The following is an 18675-nucleotide window of genomic DNA, read 5'->3' on the forward strand; positions in this document are numbered from 1 at the left end:
GGCCGACCTTCTTAAACATATGACCATACTCACCTGCCTGGCCTCACCCAGCGTGACTTAATCTTCTGGTCTTATACCCATCTGCTGTTAACCACCTACCTTGACTCAGCGAGACTTCATCTCTAAACAGTACCCTCTGTGTCCCATTCATGTATAATTAGCCTCCTGTCATTTAACTGGCTTACTGACTTGGCCTTGATCCTCTGAGAAGTTTCCCCATTGATTTAACCGCCTGGTGTGTTAACCAAATAGTTTTTTATTCAGCTGGATTTAAACACCTGGTTTTAACAACCTGGATTTACTCACCAGATGTTATTAACTTGATGGCCTTAATCACCTTATCTTATCCTCATAATCTGACTTTATCCACCTGGCCTTATTAAATTCCTGGCCTTATTTACCCAGTCTTAATTTTCTGGCCTAGAAGAATTGGGCTTACCAGCCTGGTCATAACATCCTGCCAGTATTCACCTGTTTATAACCAGTTATTTAATTTGCTGGCCTCATTCTCTGGTCAGTATCCAACTGATCTTACCCATGAGGTCTTACACCCTGGCCTTACCCACCTCATTTTACTACACTGGGCACATCCCATTAGACTGTCCCACCTGGCTTAACCCTATGGGCCTTACCCAAACGTCCTTAACCTTCTGGTTTTATCTACAGGCCTTAATCCCCAGGCCTTACCCCACTGGATTTATCTGCCTAGGTTGACTCTTCTGGACTTGTCCACCTTCCATTATTCTCTATATTTCCCCTCCCCAGACTTAGATACCCTTCTAAACCCGTGTGGAGTTGCCTAACTGGCATTAAACTCGTGGCTTTACCAATCTGGATTACCAACTGAGCTTACCAACCTGGCCTTATCCTTCCATTCTTACTCACATGGACATCCTCTTTACCTCCTTAAACTCAGCCACCTAGTTGTATTCAGGGAGGCTTTAACTTACTGGCCTTCCTCATCTGGCCTTTTAAATAGCTTGGCTTCCTGACCTGGCCTTAACCTCATGGTTTTGCCAACTTAGATTTACCCACCTACCTTATTAACCTCCTGGCCTCACTCATGCAGTATTAATCCCCTGGCCTTGTGCACCTGACTTACCCACCTGGCTTTACCCTACTGGCTATAACATCATATATTTACCAACCAGAGTTACCCAACTGATCTTACCTACTCAGCCTCACCCAGTTGGCCTTCACAATTAGTCTCAACCTTCTGACCTTACTTAGCTGTCCCAGCCCTACTGGCCTTAACCTAGTGTCATTATTTGCTGTCCCAGCCCCTGGCTTTACTTTCCTGAACTTCACCTATTGGCCTTCCCACATGGCTGTATTTTGTTGGCCCCACCCACTTGGCCTTGTTCAACTACTGGCCTCACCCAGTAGGCATTCTGCAACCAACATTATCAACGTGACAGCCATACTCACCTGCCATATTCACCTGCCTGGCCTCAGCCAGCATAACATGACTTAATCTGCTGGCCTCATACTCATCTGATGCTGACTACCTAGTTTAATTCATCTGGCCTTCACCTCCTCACCTTCCCCTCACTGTTTTGCCCACCTAGTATTAGTTTACTGTCATTATTTAGCTGGCTTGGCATAATCCTACAAGGAATGTCTCCATTGATTTACTGGCCTGGGGTTACCCAAATAGTCTTTTCTTTGGCTAAATTTAAATGCCTTATTTTAACAATCTTATTCACCAGACATTATTAACCTCATTTCCTTAATCACCTTACCCTCATGGCATTATTAAACAAGGTTCATCCATGTGACCCTATGAAACTCCTGGCTTTACTGATCCAGGCTTAATTTCCTGGCCTAACTAATGATCTTGGTCTTATCTACCTGGCCATAACTTCTTGCCATTATCCACCCATTCTTACCCACCTGGCTTTAATTTGCTGGCCTCAATCTGCTGTCAAGACCTACCTGGTCTTGCCCATGGCACCTTACTGCCCTTTCTTTATTACTTGGCCTTACCCACCTCATTTTATCACCCTTGCCAGAACCCTTTAGTTTTCCACACCTGGCCTAAACCTGTGGGCCTTAACCATGTGGTCTCAACAACCTGGATTACCTGCCTAGTTTTCCCACCTAGTCTTCCCCATTGTGAGTTTCATGTTTAGTTTACACAGCTGTCCTTAACCTTCTGGGTTTATTTACCAAGTCTTAGCCTTCAGTCTTACTTTCCAAAACTTACCTCCCTCGGTTTCCTCCCTTGGACTTATTTCCCTGCCTTTCTTACCTAGATTTCCTCCCACACCCAACCTTAACACACCTTACATTTCCTATTTGGATTTCCCCATCTGGCCTGAAACTCATGGCCTCCATAGCTTACCAACCTGGCCTTCTCACTGGCCTTAGCCTTTCATTCTTAGTCACATGGCCTCAACCTCCTAGCAGAATCTGCCTAGCGTTAAGTTCTCAGCCTTACCCAGTTGGAGTTATCCACCTGGCTGTACTTGCTGGCCTTAAATTTACTAGTTTTAGCCACCTGGCTTTTTCAGTCACTTGGCTTCCTGACCCGGTGTTAACCTCATGGTTTTGCCAAAATAAATTTACCCACTGGCCTTATTAACCTCCTGACCTTACTCATTGAGCATTAATCTGCTGACCTTATGCACCTGGCTTACCCACCTAGCTTTACCCTATTAGCCTTAACCTCATGTCCTTACCAACCCGAATCACCCAACTGATTTTATCTAACCAGCATTACTCTTACTCACATTTCCCAGCCCTACTGGCCTTAACCTAGTGGCGTTATCCTTAGTCCTGACCCTTGGCCTTACTTTCCCAGCCCACACCTATTGACCTTCCCATGTGGCCTTATTCATCTGGCCTTACCCAGTAGGCCTTCCCCACCTGACCTGCTTAACTTTAGGGCCATACTCACCAACTGTATTCACCTGCCTGGTCTCAGACAGCATGACTTAATCTGCTGGCCTCACGCCCATCTGGTGTCTACCCCCTAGTTTTATTCAGCTTGCCTTAATCTCTTTACCTTCCCTTCACCTATCTTACCCACCTAGTATTCGCCTCCGGTCATTATTTGGCTGGCTTGCTGACTTGGCCTTAATTCTCCTACATGTTTCTCCTATGAATTTACCAGCCTGGTGTTACCCAAATAGTCTTTTATTCAGCTGGATTTATAAACCTGGTTTTAAAAGCCTGGCTGCACTCAGCCAAACTTACTAACCTTCTTGCTTTCATCACCTTATCTTGTCGACATGATATTAGGAGCCTGGCATTATCCTTCTGTCCTTATTAATCTCCTGGCCTTACTCACCCAGACCTAATTGCATGGCCTAAAAGTTCTGGTTTTACACACCTGGCCATAAGTTCCAACCCACCAATATCCACCTGTTCTTACCCACCTACATTTAATTTACTGGCCTCAATCTCTGGTCATGACCCACCTGATGTTGCCCATGAGGCCTTAGTTCCTTGCCTTTACTCCCTGGCCTCTCCTCCCTCATTTCACCCCCCTGGTAAGACCCCATTAATCTTCCTCACCAGACCTAACCCCATGGGCCTTAACCTCATGGCCTCAACAACCTGGATTACCCACCGCGTTTTCTCACCTGGTTTTACTGACCATACATGACCCAGATGGCCTTAATGTTGGTTTACACAACTGTCCTTAATCTTTCGGTTTTATCTGCCAGGTCTTAACCCCTGGATTTACCTCCCTAGGTTTATTCCCCTAGACTAATACTCCTGCCCTTATTCTCTAGGTTTACCCTTCACCCCTGAACTTAGAAACCTTGCATTAACCACCTGGACTTACCCACCTGGCCTTAACCTCATGGCTTCACCAGCCAAGATGACCAACATAGCTTACCAACCTGGTCTTCCCACCGAGCCTTTACCTTTCATTCTTACTCTCATGGCCTTATTCTCCTGGATTAATCGGCCTAGCCTTAACCTCATGGCATTACCCACTTGGAGTTAGCCACCTAGCTGTACTCAGGAAGGCCTTAACATACTGACCTTGGCCACCTGGCCTTTTAAATCGCTTGGTTTCCTGACCCAGTCTTAACCTCATGGTTTAGCTAACTTAGATTTACCCATCTGCCTTATGAACCTCTGGGCCTTACTCATTCAGTATGAATCCCCTGGACTTATTCACCTGGCTTACTAACCTGGCCTAACCCTACTGGCATTAAGCTCGTTTCCTTTCAAACCAGAATTGCCCAATTTATTTTTTTTTTTTTTTTTTTTAGATGGAATTTCCATCTTGTAACCCAGGCTGGAGTGCAATGGCACGATCTTGGCTCACTGTAACCTCCGTCTCCAAAGTTCAAGTGATTCTCTGCCTAAGCCTCTAGAGTAGCTGGGATAACAGGTGCCTGCCACCACATCCGGCTAATTTTTGTATTTTTAGTAGAGATGAAGTTTCACCATGTCAGCCAGGCTAGTCTCAAACTCCCAACCTCAGGTAATCTGCCTGCCTTGGCCTCCCAAAGTGCTGGAATTATACGTGTGAGCCACTGTGCCCGGCCCCCAGTTGATTTTACCTACCGAGCTTAACTCAGTGGTATGCACAATTAGTCTTTTGTTATTGTTGTTTTGAGGCAGAGTCTTGCTCAGATGCCCAGGCTGGATTGTAGTGGTGCCATCTTGGCTCACTGCAACCTTGGACTCAAGTAATTGAGTCAACGTCGGACTCGAGTTCAAGTAATTCTCCTCCTTCAGCCTCTCACGTAGCTGGAATTACAGGTGTGCACCACCACGCCTGGCTAGTTTTTGTACTTGTAGTAGAGACCTGGTTTCACCATATTGGCCAGGCAGGACTCGAGCAGCCTGGGCTTACTCACCTACCGTATTCACCTGCCAGGCCTCAGCCAACATGATTTAATCTTCTGGTCTCACACTCATCTGGTGTGGACCACCTTGCTTTGTTCAGCTGGCCTTCACCTTCCAGTGTTCCTCTCACTGTCGTCCCTATCCAGTACTACCCTCCCGTTATTATTCAGCTGGCTTAGTGACTTCGCTTTAATGTACTTGGGTATTTTCCCTTGACTGACTGGCCTTGTGTCACCCAAATAGTCTTATTCAGCCAATTTATACACCTGGTTTTAGCAAACTTGCCTTACTCAGCAAACCTTATTAACCTCATTGTCTTAATCATCCTTATTCTCATGGCATTATTAAACAAGCTTCTTCCATGTAGCCCTTTGAAACTCCTGCCCATAAGATCCAGGCTTAATTTCCTAGACTAAAAGTCCTGGCCTTACCCACCTGGCCATAACTTCCCACCATCATCCACCTATTCTCACCCAGCTGGCTTTAATTTGCTGGCTTCAATCTGCTGCCACGAACCACCTGATCTTACCCATGAGGCCTTACTCCCCTGTCCTTACTCGCCTCTCTGGTGAGACCCCGTTAGCCTTACTCACCTGGCTTAACCTTATGGGCTTTAAACTCATAGCCTTAACAAATTGAATTAGCTGCCAGGGTTTGCCACCTAGTCTTACCAAACATGGCCTTAACACTTGGTGTGTACAGCCGTCCATAACCTTCGGTTAACCACGTCATTAACCTTATGGCCATACTCACCCACCCTCTTCAGCTGCCTGGCCTCAGCCAGCATGACTTAATCTGCTGGCTTCATACCCTGCTAGTGTTTACCACCTGGTTTATTCAGCTGGTCTTCACCTCCTTGCCTTACCTGCACTGTCTTACCCACCTAGTATTTGCCTCTAGTCATCATTCGACTGGCTTGGCAACTTGCCGTTAACCCTACTGGGTGTTTCCCGTGTTGGTTTCACAGCCTGGGGTTACTGAAACAGTCCTTTTTTGAGCTGGGTTTAGACATCTGGTTTTAACAACCTGGCCGAGCTCAGCAAACCTTATTAAGCTGATTGCCTTCATCACCTTAATTTATCCTCATGGTATGACAAACTTGACATTAGCCATCTGGCCTTCTTGACCTCCTGGCCCTTCTCGCCCAGTCTTCGTAACTTTGCCTAACAATCCTGGCCTTACCCGACTGGCCGTAACTTCCTGCTATTATCCACATGTTCTTACTCACCTGGTTGTATTTGCTGACCTCACTCTCCCATCAAGACCCAGCTGATTTTATCAGCTAAGATTTACCTACCTGCTTTATGAAGCTCCTGCCATGCTCCCCTCCCCTTGCTCTCTGGCCTTATCCACCTCATGTTAACACCCTGGCCAGACCCCATTAGCCTTCCCCACCTGGCCTAACCCTAGGGTATTAACCTCATGGCCTTAACAACCTGGATTAGCCACCTAGTTTTCTCAACTAGTCTTACTGATCATACATGCCCCACATGTCCTCCACACGTGGTGTTTGTAACTGTCCTTAGCCTTCTGCTTTTATCTAACAGGCCTTAGGCTCCTGGATTCAGCTCCCTAGGTTTTATTCCCTGCTTTTATCATCCCCCTGCCCTTTTCCCTAACTTTACCCCCAACTCCATGCCCCAGCCCCAGGCCCATATTTAGACATCTTGCATTACCCAACTGGCCTTAACCTCATGACCTGCCTAACCTGGATGACCAACATAGCTTACAACCTGGCATTCCCAGGTTAACTTTTCATTCTAACTCACCTGGCCTTAACTTCCTGACCTAGTCTGCCTAGTAGTAACCTCTTGCCATTACCTAGGTGGAGTTAGTCACCTACCTTTATTCAGGAAGGTCTTAACTTACTGGCCTAAGCCATTAGGTTCTTTTCAGTCACTCGGCTTCCTGACCCAGGTCTTAACCTCATGGTTTTGCCAACTTAGATTTACCGACCTGTCTTATGAACCTGCTGGCCTTACTCATCCAGTATGAATCTCCTGGCCTTATGCACCTACCATACCCACCTGTCCTTACCCTCGTGCTGTCAATGACCCATCCTTACCAACCCAAATCACCTAGCTGATTTTACCTCCCAGCTTGCCCAGTTGGCCTTCACGATTAGTGTCAACCTTCTAGTCTTCCTCAATTGTCCCAGCCCTACTGGTCTTAACCTGCTGTCATTATCCTCTGTCCTGGGTTTTGGCTTTCCCTCCCTGGTGTTCACCTGGTGGCACTCCCAGTGGCCATATTTACCTGGCCTTACCCTGTAGGCCTTCCCTACCCAACCTCATTAACTTTAGGGCCATACTCACCTACCCTCTTCACCTGCTTGGCTTTAGCCAGCAAGACTTAATCTCCTGGTCTCATACTTACCTGGTGTTTACCACCTAGTTTTATACTGCTGGCCTTCACCTTGTTGCCTTCCCCACACTGTCTTGCCCACCTAATGTTACCCTTGAGTCATCATTTGGCTGGCTTGGAGAATTGCCCTTAATCTGACTGGGTGTTTCCCTCATTGATTTCCAGGCCTGAGAATAATAGTCTTCTCTTCAGCTGGATTGAACCACCTGGTTTTAGCAACCTTACTGCACTCAGCAGAACTTCCTAAGCTCATTGGCTTCATCACCTTATCTCATCTTCATGGTATTACGAACCTGGCATTTTATCTATTTGGCTTTATTAACCTCCTGGCCATTCTCACCAAGTCTTAATTTCCTGGTCTAAAAGTCCTGCCCTTACCCACCTGGCCATTACTTCCCACTCACCATTATCCACCTGTTCTTGCCCACCAAGCTTCAATTTGCTGGCCTTGATCTCTGGTCAAGACCCATATGATCTTGCCTGTGAGGCCTTACTCCACTGCCGTTAATCCCTGGTCTTACTGACCTCATTTTATGGCCTTGGGCCATAACACATTAGCCTTCTCCACCTGGCCTAACCCTATGGGCCTTAACTTCATGGCCCTAACAACCTGGATTAGCTACCCAGCCTTCCCAACTAGTCTTACCAACCCTACATGACCCACATGGCCTTCACACTTGGTTAACATGACTGTCCTTAGCCGTCTGGTTTCATCTACCTTTGAGAACTAGTGATTTAGGTTATACAGAGATCCTTACCCAAGAAGAGGCCTTTTTGACTCTGAAATAAACAGGTTGTTCAGTGGCTAATTATTGTCATATTAGTTTAGAATGTGTAAAACTCAGTTTCTGTTAGAATGTCACCCTGGATGCAGTTGAAAAACTCTGCAAAAATTGTAGACGATTGAAGATTCTCCATCTCTATGACTGCATCATCACTTCTGACCTGAGCAAAATAAAAGGAGCTTACAAAAGTGTCAAAGTATTTCATGACATATCTGCCCTTATCTGCTAAGATTTTCAGGAAAATAGAATTTCCACCAACAAAGATATTGAAAGTATACATAAATATGCTGAGTTTTCCCCATTAAAGTGAAATGTACACTATTTTTTAGTTTGGAAATAGATAATCAAGAAATAATTGTATGTGAAACTTCAGCATCATAACAAATAATGCATTTTTCTATGCCAAACATCTCCTCCTCCAAATAACAATAAAGTTATAAAGTATAAAACTTTAAATATTGGAAAAAAAAAAACCCTGGCCTTAACCCCTCTCTGGTGAGACCCCATTAGCCTCACCCACCTGACTTAACCCTATGGGCTGTAACTCATAACCTTAACTAATTGAATTAGCTGCCAGGTTTTCCCACCTAGTTTTACCAAACATGGCCTTCACACTTGTTGTATACAGCTGTCCTTAAGCTTTGGTTAACCATGTCATTCACCTCATGGCCATACTCACCTGCCCTCTCCAGCTGCCTGGCCTCAGCCAACATGACTTAATCTGCTGGCTTCATAACCTACTGATCTTTACCACGTGGCTTATTCAGCTTGCCTTCACCTCGCCTTCCCCACAGTTACTCACCTGGTATTTTCCTTCAGTCACCATTCGTCTGGCTTGGCAGCTTGCTGCGAATCCTAATGGGTGTTTCCCCTCTTGATTTCACAACCTGGAGTTACTGAAATAGTCCTTTATTGAGCTGGATTTAGACACCTGGTTTTAACAACCTGGCCAAACTCAGCCAACCTTATTAACCTGATTGCCTTCCTCACCTTATTTTATCCTCATGGTATCACAAACTTGATATTATCCATCTGGCCTTATTAACTTCCTGGCCCTTCTCACCCAGTCTTCATGATTGCCTGAAAACCTTGGCCTTACCCGACGGGCCATAACCTCCTGCCATTGTCCACATGTTCTTACTCATCTGGTTGTAATTTGCTGGCCTCAATCTCCTATCAAGAGCCAGCTGATTTTATCAGCTAAAATTTACCCACCTGCCTAATGAAGCTCCTGCCATGCTCCCCTCCCCTTTCTCTCTGGCCTTATCTACCTCATGTTAAGGCCCTGGCCAGACCCCATTAGCCTTCCTCACCTGGCCTAACCGTATGGGTCTTAACCTCATGATTTTAGGATTAGCCACCTGGATTAAGGATTAAGGATTAGCCAGCTGGATTAGCTACCTAGTTTTCCCAACTAGTCTTACTAATCATATGTGATCACATGGCCTCCACACTTGGTTTATGTAACTGTCCTTAGCCTTCTGGTTTTATCTAACAGGGCTTAAGTCCCTGAAGTTACCTCCCTAGATTTTTTTCCTTTGCTTTTATCTTCCAAACCCTGCCCTTTTTCTCTAGCTTCATCCCTAGCTCCATGCCCCAGCCCCAGCCCCAGCCCCATATTTAGACATTGTGCATTACCACCCCGGCCTTGACCTCATGACCTTCCCAACCTGGATGATCAACATAGCTTACCAACCTGGCATTCCCACCTGGCCTTAACCTTTTATTCTAACTCACATGGCCTTAACCTCCTGACCTAGTCTGCCTAGTAGTAACCTCCTGGCATTATCCAAGTGGAGTTAGCCACCTAGCTGTATTCAGGAAGGCCTTAACTTACTGGCCGAAGCCGCCCAGACTATTCAATCACTTGGCTTCCCAACCGGTCTTAACCTCACGTTTTTGCCAACTTAGATTTACCCACTGTCTCATGAACCTACTGGCCTTACTCATCCAGTATGAACCTCCTAGCTTTAACTTTCTAGTTGTTTCTACCAGGCCTTAACCCCCGGATTTATCTTCCTAGGTACACTCACCTAGACTCCCCCTTCACTTATTCCTTAGATATCCCCTCCCTGGATGTAGACACCTTGCATTACCCATCTGGATTTGTCCACCTGGCCTCAACCTCACAACCTTACCATCCAGGATTACCAACTTACCTCTCTGACCTTCTTACCTGGCCTTAATGTTCTACTCTCACTCACATGGCCTTAACCTTCTGGCATAACATGCCTAGCTTTAACCTCTTAGCTTTACCCACTTAAACTCAGCCACCTTGTTGTATTCAGGGAGGCCTTAACTTACTGGTCTTAACCATCTGGCTTCGTAAGAAACTTGGCTACCTGACCCACCCTTAACCTCATGGTTTTGCCAACTTAAATTTACCCACCTACCTTATTAACCTCCTGGCCTCATTCATTCAGTATTAATCCCCTGGTCTTATGCGCCTGGCTTACTTACTTGGCCTTAGCCTGCTAGCCTTAACATCATGTCCTTACCAACCAGAATGACACAGCTGATTTTACCTACCCAGCCTTACCCAGTTCACCTTCACAATTAGCCTCAACTTTTTGATCTTACTTAGCTGTCCCGGCCCTACTGACCCTAAGCTAGTGTCATTGTCTGCTGTCCCAGGCCCTGGCTTTACTTTCCTGGCCTTCACCTATTGGCCTTTTCACATGGCTGTATTTCCTTGGCCTTACCCACTTGGCCTCATTCTACTACTGGCCTCACCCAGTAGGCCTTCTGAAACCAACATTATTAACCTGACAGCCATACTCACCTGCCATATTCATCTGCCTGGCCTCAGTAAGCATAGTATGATGTAATCTGCTGGACTCACACCCATCTGGTGTGGAGTACCTGGCTTAATTCATCTGGCCTTCACCTCCTCACCTTCCCCACACTGTCTTGTCCACCTAGCATTAGTTTCCTGTCATTATTTAGCTGGCTTGACCACTTGGCATTTATCCTACTGGGAATGTCTCCATTGATTTACTGGCGTGGGGTTACCCAAATAGTCTTTTCTTCAGCTAAATTTAAATGCCTGGTTTTAACAACCTGGCCTTACTCAGCAGACATTATTAACCTTGTTTCCTTAATCACCTTACCCTCGTGGCATTATTAAGCAAACTTCATCCACGTGGCCCTATGAAACTCATGGCCTTACTGACCTAGCCTTAATTTCCTGGCCTTACTAACGGTCTTGGTCTCATCTACCTGGCCATAACTTTTCGCCATTATCCTCCTGTTCTTACCCACCTGGCTTTAATTTGCTGGTTTCAAAATGCTGTCAAAACCTACCACTCTGGCCCATGGCGCCTTCCTGCCCTTTCTTTACTCCCTGGCCCTACCCACTTCATTTTATTTATTTATTTTATTATTATTTTTTTAAGATGGAGTCTTGCTGTGTTGCCAGGTTGGACTGCAGTGGTGTGATCTCGGCTCACTGCAACCTCTGACTCCCTGGTTCAAGTGGTTCTGCTGTCTCAGGCTGACAAGTAGCTAGGATTACAGGTACGCGCCAACATGCCCACCTAATTTTTGTATTTTTAGTAGACATGAGGTTTCACCATGTTGGCCAGGATGGTCTCTATCTCCTGACCTCGTGATTTGCCTGTCTCGGCCTCCAAAGTGCTGGGATTACAGGCATGAGCCACCATGCTTGGCCAACCCACCTCATTTTATCACCGTTGCCAGAACCCATTAGCTTTCCAAACCTGGCCTAAACCTATGGACCTTCACCTCAGTCTCAACAACCTGCATTACGTACCTAGTTTTCCCACCTGGATTTACCCATCATGGGTTTCATGCTTAGTTTACACAGCTTTCTTTAACCTTCTAGTTTTATTTACCAGGACTTAGTGACTGGTCTAATTTTCCTAAACTTACCTCCCTAGCTTTCCTCCCCTGGACTTACTTCCCTGCCCTGATTACCTAAATGTCCCCCAACACCCAGACTTAACACACCTTACATTTCCAATTTGGACTTACCCATCCCGCCTTATCCTGATGTCCTCAACAGCTTACCAAACTGGTCTTCTCACCTGGCTTTCGCGTTTTCTTCTTAGTCACATAACCTCACCCTCCCAGCCTGATCTGCCTAGTGTTAACCTCTCAGCATTACCCAGTTGGAGTTACCCACCTAGCGTACTCACTGGCCTTAACTTTATTAGCTTTAGCCATCTGGGTTTTTCAGTGGCTTGGCTTCCTGACCCGGTGTTAACCTTATAGTTTTGCCAAAATAAATTTACCCACTGGCCTTATTAACTTCCTGACCTTACTCATTCAGCATTAATCTGCAGCCTTATGCACCTGGCTTACCCACCTGGCCTTACACTACTGGCCTTAACCTCATGTCTTTACCAACCCAAATCACCCAACTGATTTTATCTACCCAGCCTTCTCCATTTAGCCTTCACAATTCGTCCCAACTTCTCATCTTACTCACATCTCCCAGCCTTACTGGCCTTAACCTAGTGGCATTATGCTTAGTCCCGACCCTTGGCCTTACTTTCCCAGACCTCACCTATTGACCTTCCCTTATTTATATAGCCTTCCCACTAGGGCTTCCCCAGCCAATATTACTAACCTTAAAGCCATACTCACCAGCCGTATTCACCTGCCTGATCTCAGACAGAATAACTTAATCTGCTGGCCTCATGCCCATCTGGTGTCTACCCCCTAGTTTTATTCAGCTTGTCTTAACCTCCTGGCCTTTCCTTCACCTATCTTACCTACCTAGCGTTAGCCTCCTGTAATTATTTGGCTGCCTTGCTGACTTGGCCTTAGTTCTCCTGCATGTTCCTCCTATTAATTTACCAGCCTGGTATTACCCAAATGGTCTTTTATTCAGCTGGATTTATAAACATGGTTTTACAACCTGGCCACACTCAGCCTAACTTACTAACCTTGTTGCCTTCATCACCTTATCCTATCCACATGGTATTAGGAGCTGGCATCATCCTTCTGTCCTTATTAACCTCCTGGCCTTACTCACCCAGACTTAATTTCATGGCCTAGAAGTCCTGATCTTACACGCCTGGTCATAAGTTCCCACCCATCATTATCCACCTGTTCTTACGCACCTAGGTTTAATTTGCTGGCCTCAATCTCTGGTCATGACTCACCTGATCTTGCCAAAGAGGACTTAGTCCCCTGTCTTTACTCCCTGACCTTGCTCTCCTCATTTTACCACCCTGGCCAGACCCCAGTAGTCTTCCTCACAAGATGTAACGATATGGGTCTTAAGGTCGTGGTATCAAGAACATGAATTAGCCACTATGTTTTCCCACCTGGTCTTACTGACCAAACATCACTCAAATGACCTTCACGTTGGTTTACACATCAGTCCTTAATCTTCTGGTTTTATCTGCCAAGTCTTAACCCCTGGATTTACCTCCCTGTGTTTACTCCCCTACACTAGTATCCTACCCTTATTCCCTAGATTTACCCCCCACCCTTGGACTTAGAAACCTTGCATTAGCCACCTGGACTTGCCCACCTGGCCTTAACCTCATGGCTTCACCACCCTAGATGACCAACATAGCTTACCAACCTGGCCTTCCCTCCTGGCCTTTACCTTTCATTCTTACTCCCATGGCCTCATTCTCCTAGATTAATCTGCCTAGCCTTAACCTCAGGGCATTACCCACTTGGAGTTAGCCACGTAGCTCTATTCAGGGAGGCCTTAACTTACTGGCCTTAACTACCAGGCCTTTTAAATTGCTTGGTGTCCTGGCCTCATAGTTTAGCCAACTTAGATTTACCCATCTGCCTTATGAACCTCTGGGCGGGCCTTCCTCATTCAGTATGAAGCCCCTGGACTTACCCACCTGGCTTACCCATCTGGCCTTAACCGCTGTTGTTAACCTCACATCCTTACCAACCCGAATCACACAACTGATTTTATCGACCCAGCCTTACCCATTTGGACTTCACAATTATTCCCAACATCAGGTCTTACATCTCCCAGCTCTATTGGCCTTAACCTAGTGGTTAAGTCCTGACCTTTGGCCTTACTTTCATGGACCTCACCTATTGACCTTCCCATGTGGCCTTATTTATATAGACTTACCCAGTAGGGCTTCCCCAGCCAACCTTAGGGCCATACTCACCAGCCATATTCACCTGCCTAGTTTCAGACAGCATGACTTAATCTGCTTGCCTCATGCCCATCTGGTGTCTACTCCCTAGTTTTATTCATCTTGCCTCAACCTCCTCGCCTTCCCTTCACCTGTCTTACCCACCTCGCCTCCTATCATTATTTGGCTGGCTTGCTGACTTGGCTTAATTATCTCGCATGTTTCTTCTATTAATTTACCAGCCTGATGTTACCCTAATAGTCTTTTATTCGGCTGGATTTATACACCTGGTTTTAACAACCTGGCTGAACTCAGCCAAACTTACTATACCTTCTTGCCTTCGTCACTTTATCTCGTCCACAGGGTATTAGGAGCCTGGCATTATCCTTCTGTCCTTACTAAACTCCTGGCCTTGCTCACCCAGACTTAATTTCATGGTCTAAAAGTCCTGATCTTACACACCTGGCCATGAGTATCCACCCATCTTTAGCCACCTGTTCTTACCCACCTGGCTTTAATCTGCTGGCCTCAATCTCTGGTCATGACCCACCTGATCTTGCCCATGATTAGTCCCCTGCCTTGACTCCTTGTCCTTGCCGCCCTCATTTTACCACCCTGGCCAGACCCCATTAGTCTTCCTCACCAGACCTAACTCTATGGGCCTTAACCTCATGGCCTCAACAACCTGGATTAGCCACCATGTTTTCCCACCTGGTCTTACTGACCATGCATCACTCAAATGACCTTCACGTTGGTTTACGCATCCGTCCTTAATCTTCTGGTTTTATCTGCCAGGTCTTAACCCCTGGATTTACCTTCCTAGGTTTACTAATGTCGACTAATACCCCTGCCCTACTCCCTAGATTTACACTCCCACCCCTGGACTTAGAAACCTTGCATTAGCCACCTGGACTTACGCATTTGGCCTTAACCTCATGGCTTCACCAACCAAGATGACCAACATAGCTTATTAACCTGGCCTTTTCACCCAGCCTTTACCTTTCATTCTTACTCTCATGGCCTTACCCTTCTGGATTAATCTGCCTAGACTTAACCTCATGCCATTACCCACTTGGAGTTAGTCACCTAGCTCTATTCAGGGAGGTCTTAGCTTACTGGCCTTAGCCACGTGACCTTTTAAATTGCTTGGTTTCACGACCCAGTCTTAACCTCATGGTTAAGCTAACTAAGATTTACCGAACTGCCTTATGAACCTCTGGGCCTTACTCATTCAGTGTGAAGTCCCTGGAATTATTCACCTGGCTTACCCCCCGGCCTTACCCTACTGTTGTTAACCTCAAGTCCTCACCAACCCGAATCACCAAATGATATTATTTACCCAGCCTTACCCATTTGGTCTTCACAATTAGTCCCAACTTCTGCTCTTACTCACATCTCCCAGACCTACTGGCCTAAACCTAGTGGCATTATCCTTAGTCCTGACCCTTGGCCTTACTTTCCCAAACCTGACCTATTAACCTTCCCATATGGCCTTATTTATCTAGCCTTACCCACTAGGGCTTCCCCAGCCAACTTTATTAACCTTAGGGACATACTCACCAGCCATATTCACCTGCCTGGTCTCAGACAGCATGACTTAATCTGCTGGCCTCATGCCAATCTGGTGTCTACCCCCTGGTTTTATTCAGATTGCCTTAACCTCCTCGTTTTTCCTTCACCTGTGTACCCACCTAGTATTAGCCTCCTGTCATTATTTGGATGGCTTACTGATTGGGCCTTAATTCTCCTGCATGTTTCTCCTATTAATTTACCAACATGGTGTTACCCAAATAGTCTTTTATTCAGGTGGAATTATAAACCTGGTTTTAACAAACTGGTTGCACACAGCCAAACTTACTAACCGTCTTGCCTTCATCACCTTATTTGGTACACATGATGTTAGGAGCCTGGCATTATCCTTCCGTCCTTATTAACCTTCTGGTTTATTCACCCAGACTTAATTTCATGGCCTAAAAGTCCTGATCTTAAACACCTGGCCATAAGTTCCCGCCCATCTTTATCCACCTGTTTTTACCCACCTAGGTTTAACTTGCTGGCCTCAATTTCTGGTCATGACCCACCTGATCTTGCCCATGAGGTCATATTCCCCAGCCTTTACTCCGTGTCCTTGCCTCTCCATTTTACCATCCTGGCCAGACCCCATTAGTCTTCCTCACCAGACCTAACCCTATGGGGCTTAACCTCATGGCCTCAATACCCCGGATTAGCCACCATGTTTTCCCACCTGGTCTTACCGACCATACATGACCCAAATGGCCTTCACGTGATTTGCACAACTGTCCTTAATCTTCTGGTTTTATCTGCCAGGACTTAACCCCTGGGTTTACTCCCCTAGACTAATAACCCTGTCCTTATTCCCTAGGTTACCCCACACCCCTGAACTTAGAAACCTTGAATTAGTCACCTGGACTTACCCACCTGGCCCTAACCTCATGGCTTCACCAATCTAGTTGACCAACATAGCTTACCAACCTGGCCTACCTATCCAGCCTTTACCTTTCATTCTTACTCTCATGGCCTTATTCTCCTATATTAATCTGCCTAGACTTAACCTCATGGCATTACCCACTTGGAGTTAGCCACCTAGCTCTACTCAGGGAGGCCTTAACTTACTGACCTTGGCCACCTGCCCTTTTCAATTGCTTGGTTTCCTGACCCAGTCTTAACCTCATGGTTTAGCCAATTTAGATTTACCTATGTGCCTTATGAACTTCTGGACCTTACTCATTCAGTATGAATCCCCTGGACTTACTCACCTGGCTGACCTGACCTTACCCCACTAGCATTAACTTCATGTCCTTATCAACCAGAATGCCCAGTTGATTTTTTTTTTTTTAAAGATGGAATTTCCATCTTGTCACCCAGGGTGGAGTTCAATGGCACGATCTCAGCTCACTGCAATCTCCGCCTCCCAGGTTCACGCGATTCTTCTGCCTAAGCCTCCAGAGTAGCTGGGATTACAGGCATCTGCCACCATACCCGGCTAATTTTTGTATTTTTAGCAGAGACAAAGTTTCACCATGTTGGCCAGGCTAGTCTCAAACTCCTGACCTCAGGTAATCTGCCTGCCTCGGCCTCCCAAAGTGCTGGGATTATAGGTGGGAGCCACTGCACCTGGTCCCCAATTGATTTTACCAACTGAGCCTAACCCAGTGGTATTACAAATTAGTCTTTTTGTTGTTGTTGTTTTGAGGTGGAGTCTTGCTCTGTCACCCAGGCTGGAGTGCAGTGGTGCCATCTTGGCTCACTGCAAACTCGGACTCCCAGGTTCCAGCGATTCTTCTGCTTCAGTCTCTCAAGTAGCTGGGATTACAGGTGTGTGTCACCACGCCTGGCTAATTTTTATATTTGTAGTAGAGATGTGGTTTCACCATATTGGCCAGGCGGGTCTCGATCAGCCTGGGCTTACTCACTACCCTATTCACCAGGACTCAGCCAGCATGATTTAATCTGCTGGTCTCACATCCATCTGGTGTTGACCACCTTGCTTTATTCAGCTGGACTTCACCTCCCAGCATTCCTCTCACTGTCATCCCTATCCAGTATTACCCTGCTGTTAATATTTAGTTGGCTTAGTGACTTCGCTTTGTTGCGTTTGGCTGTTTCCCCTTGAATGACTGGCCTGGTGTTACCCAAATAGTCTTATTCAACCAATTTATACACCTGGTTTTAGCAACCTTGCCTTACTCAGCAGACCTTATTAACCTCATTGTCTTAATCATCCTTATTCTCATGGCGTTATTAAATAAGCTTCATCCATGTAACCCTTTGAAACTCCTGGCGTTACTGATTCAGGCTTAATTTCCTAGCCTAAAATTCCTGGTCTTACCCACCTGGCCATAACTTCCCGCCATCATCCACCTATTCTCACCCACCTGGCTTTAAATTGCTGCCACCACAACCCACCTGATCTTACCCATAAGGCCCTACTCCCCTGTCCTTATAAACTGGCCTCATTCCCCTCTCTGGTGAGATGCCATTAGCCTTGCTTGCCTGGCTTAACCTTATGGGGTTTAACCTCATAGCCTTAAAAATTGGATTAGCTGCCAGGGTTTGCCACCTAGTCTTACCAACATGACCTTCACACTTGCTGTACACAACTGTCCTTAACCTTCGGTTAACCATGTCATTAACCTTATAGCCATACTCACTCATCCTCTTCAGCTGCCTGGCCTCAGCCAGCATGACTTAATCTGCTGGCTTCATACCCTGCTGGTGTTTACCACCTGGTTTATTCAGCTGGCCTTCACCTCCTCGCCTTCCCTACACTGTCTTACCCCCCTAGTATTTGCCTCCAGTCATCATTTGACTGGTTTGGCGACTTGTTTTTTATTCTACTGGGCGTTTCCCTTGTTGATTTTATAGCCCGGGTTTACTGAAATAGTCCTTTTTTGAGTTGGTTTAGACACCTGGTTTTAGCAAACTAGCCAAACTCAGCCAACCTTATTAATTTGATTGCCATCATCACCTTATGTCATCCTCACAGTATGACAAACTTTACATTATCCATCTGGCCTTATTAACCTCCTGGCCCTTCTCACCCAGTTTTCATGACTTTGCCTACAAATCCTGGTGTTACCCAACTGGCCATAAGTTCCTGCCATGTCCAC

The sequence above is a fragment of the Colobus angolensis genome, unplaced genomic scaffold, assembly GCF_000951035.1.
Source record: "Colobus angolensis palliatus isolate OR3802 unplaced genomic scaffold, Cang.pa_1.0 Scaffold48, whole genome shotgun sequence".
Classification (NCBI taxonomy): domain Eukaryota; kingdom Metazoa; phylum Chordata; class Mammalia; order Primates; family Cercopithecidae; genus Colobus; species Colobus angolensis.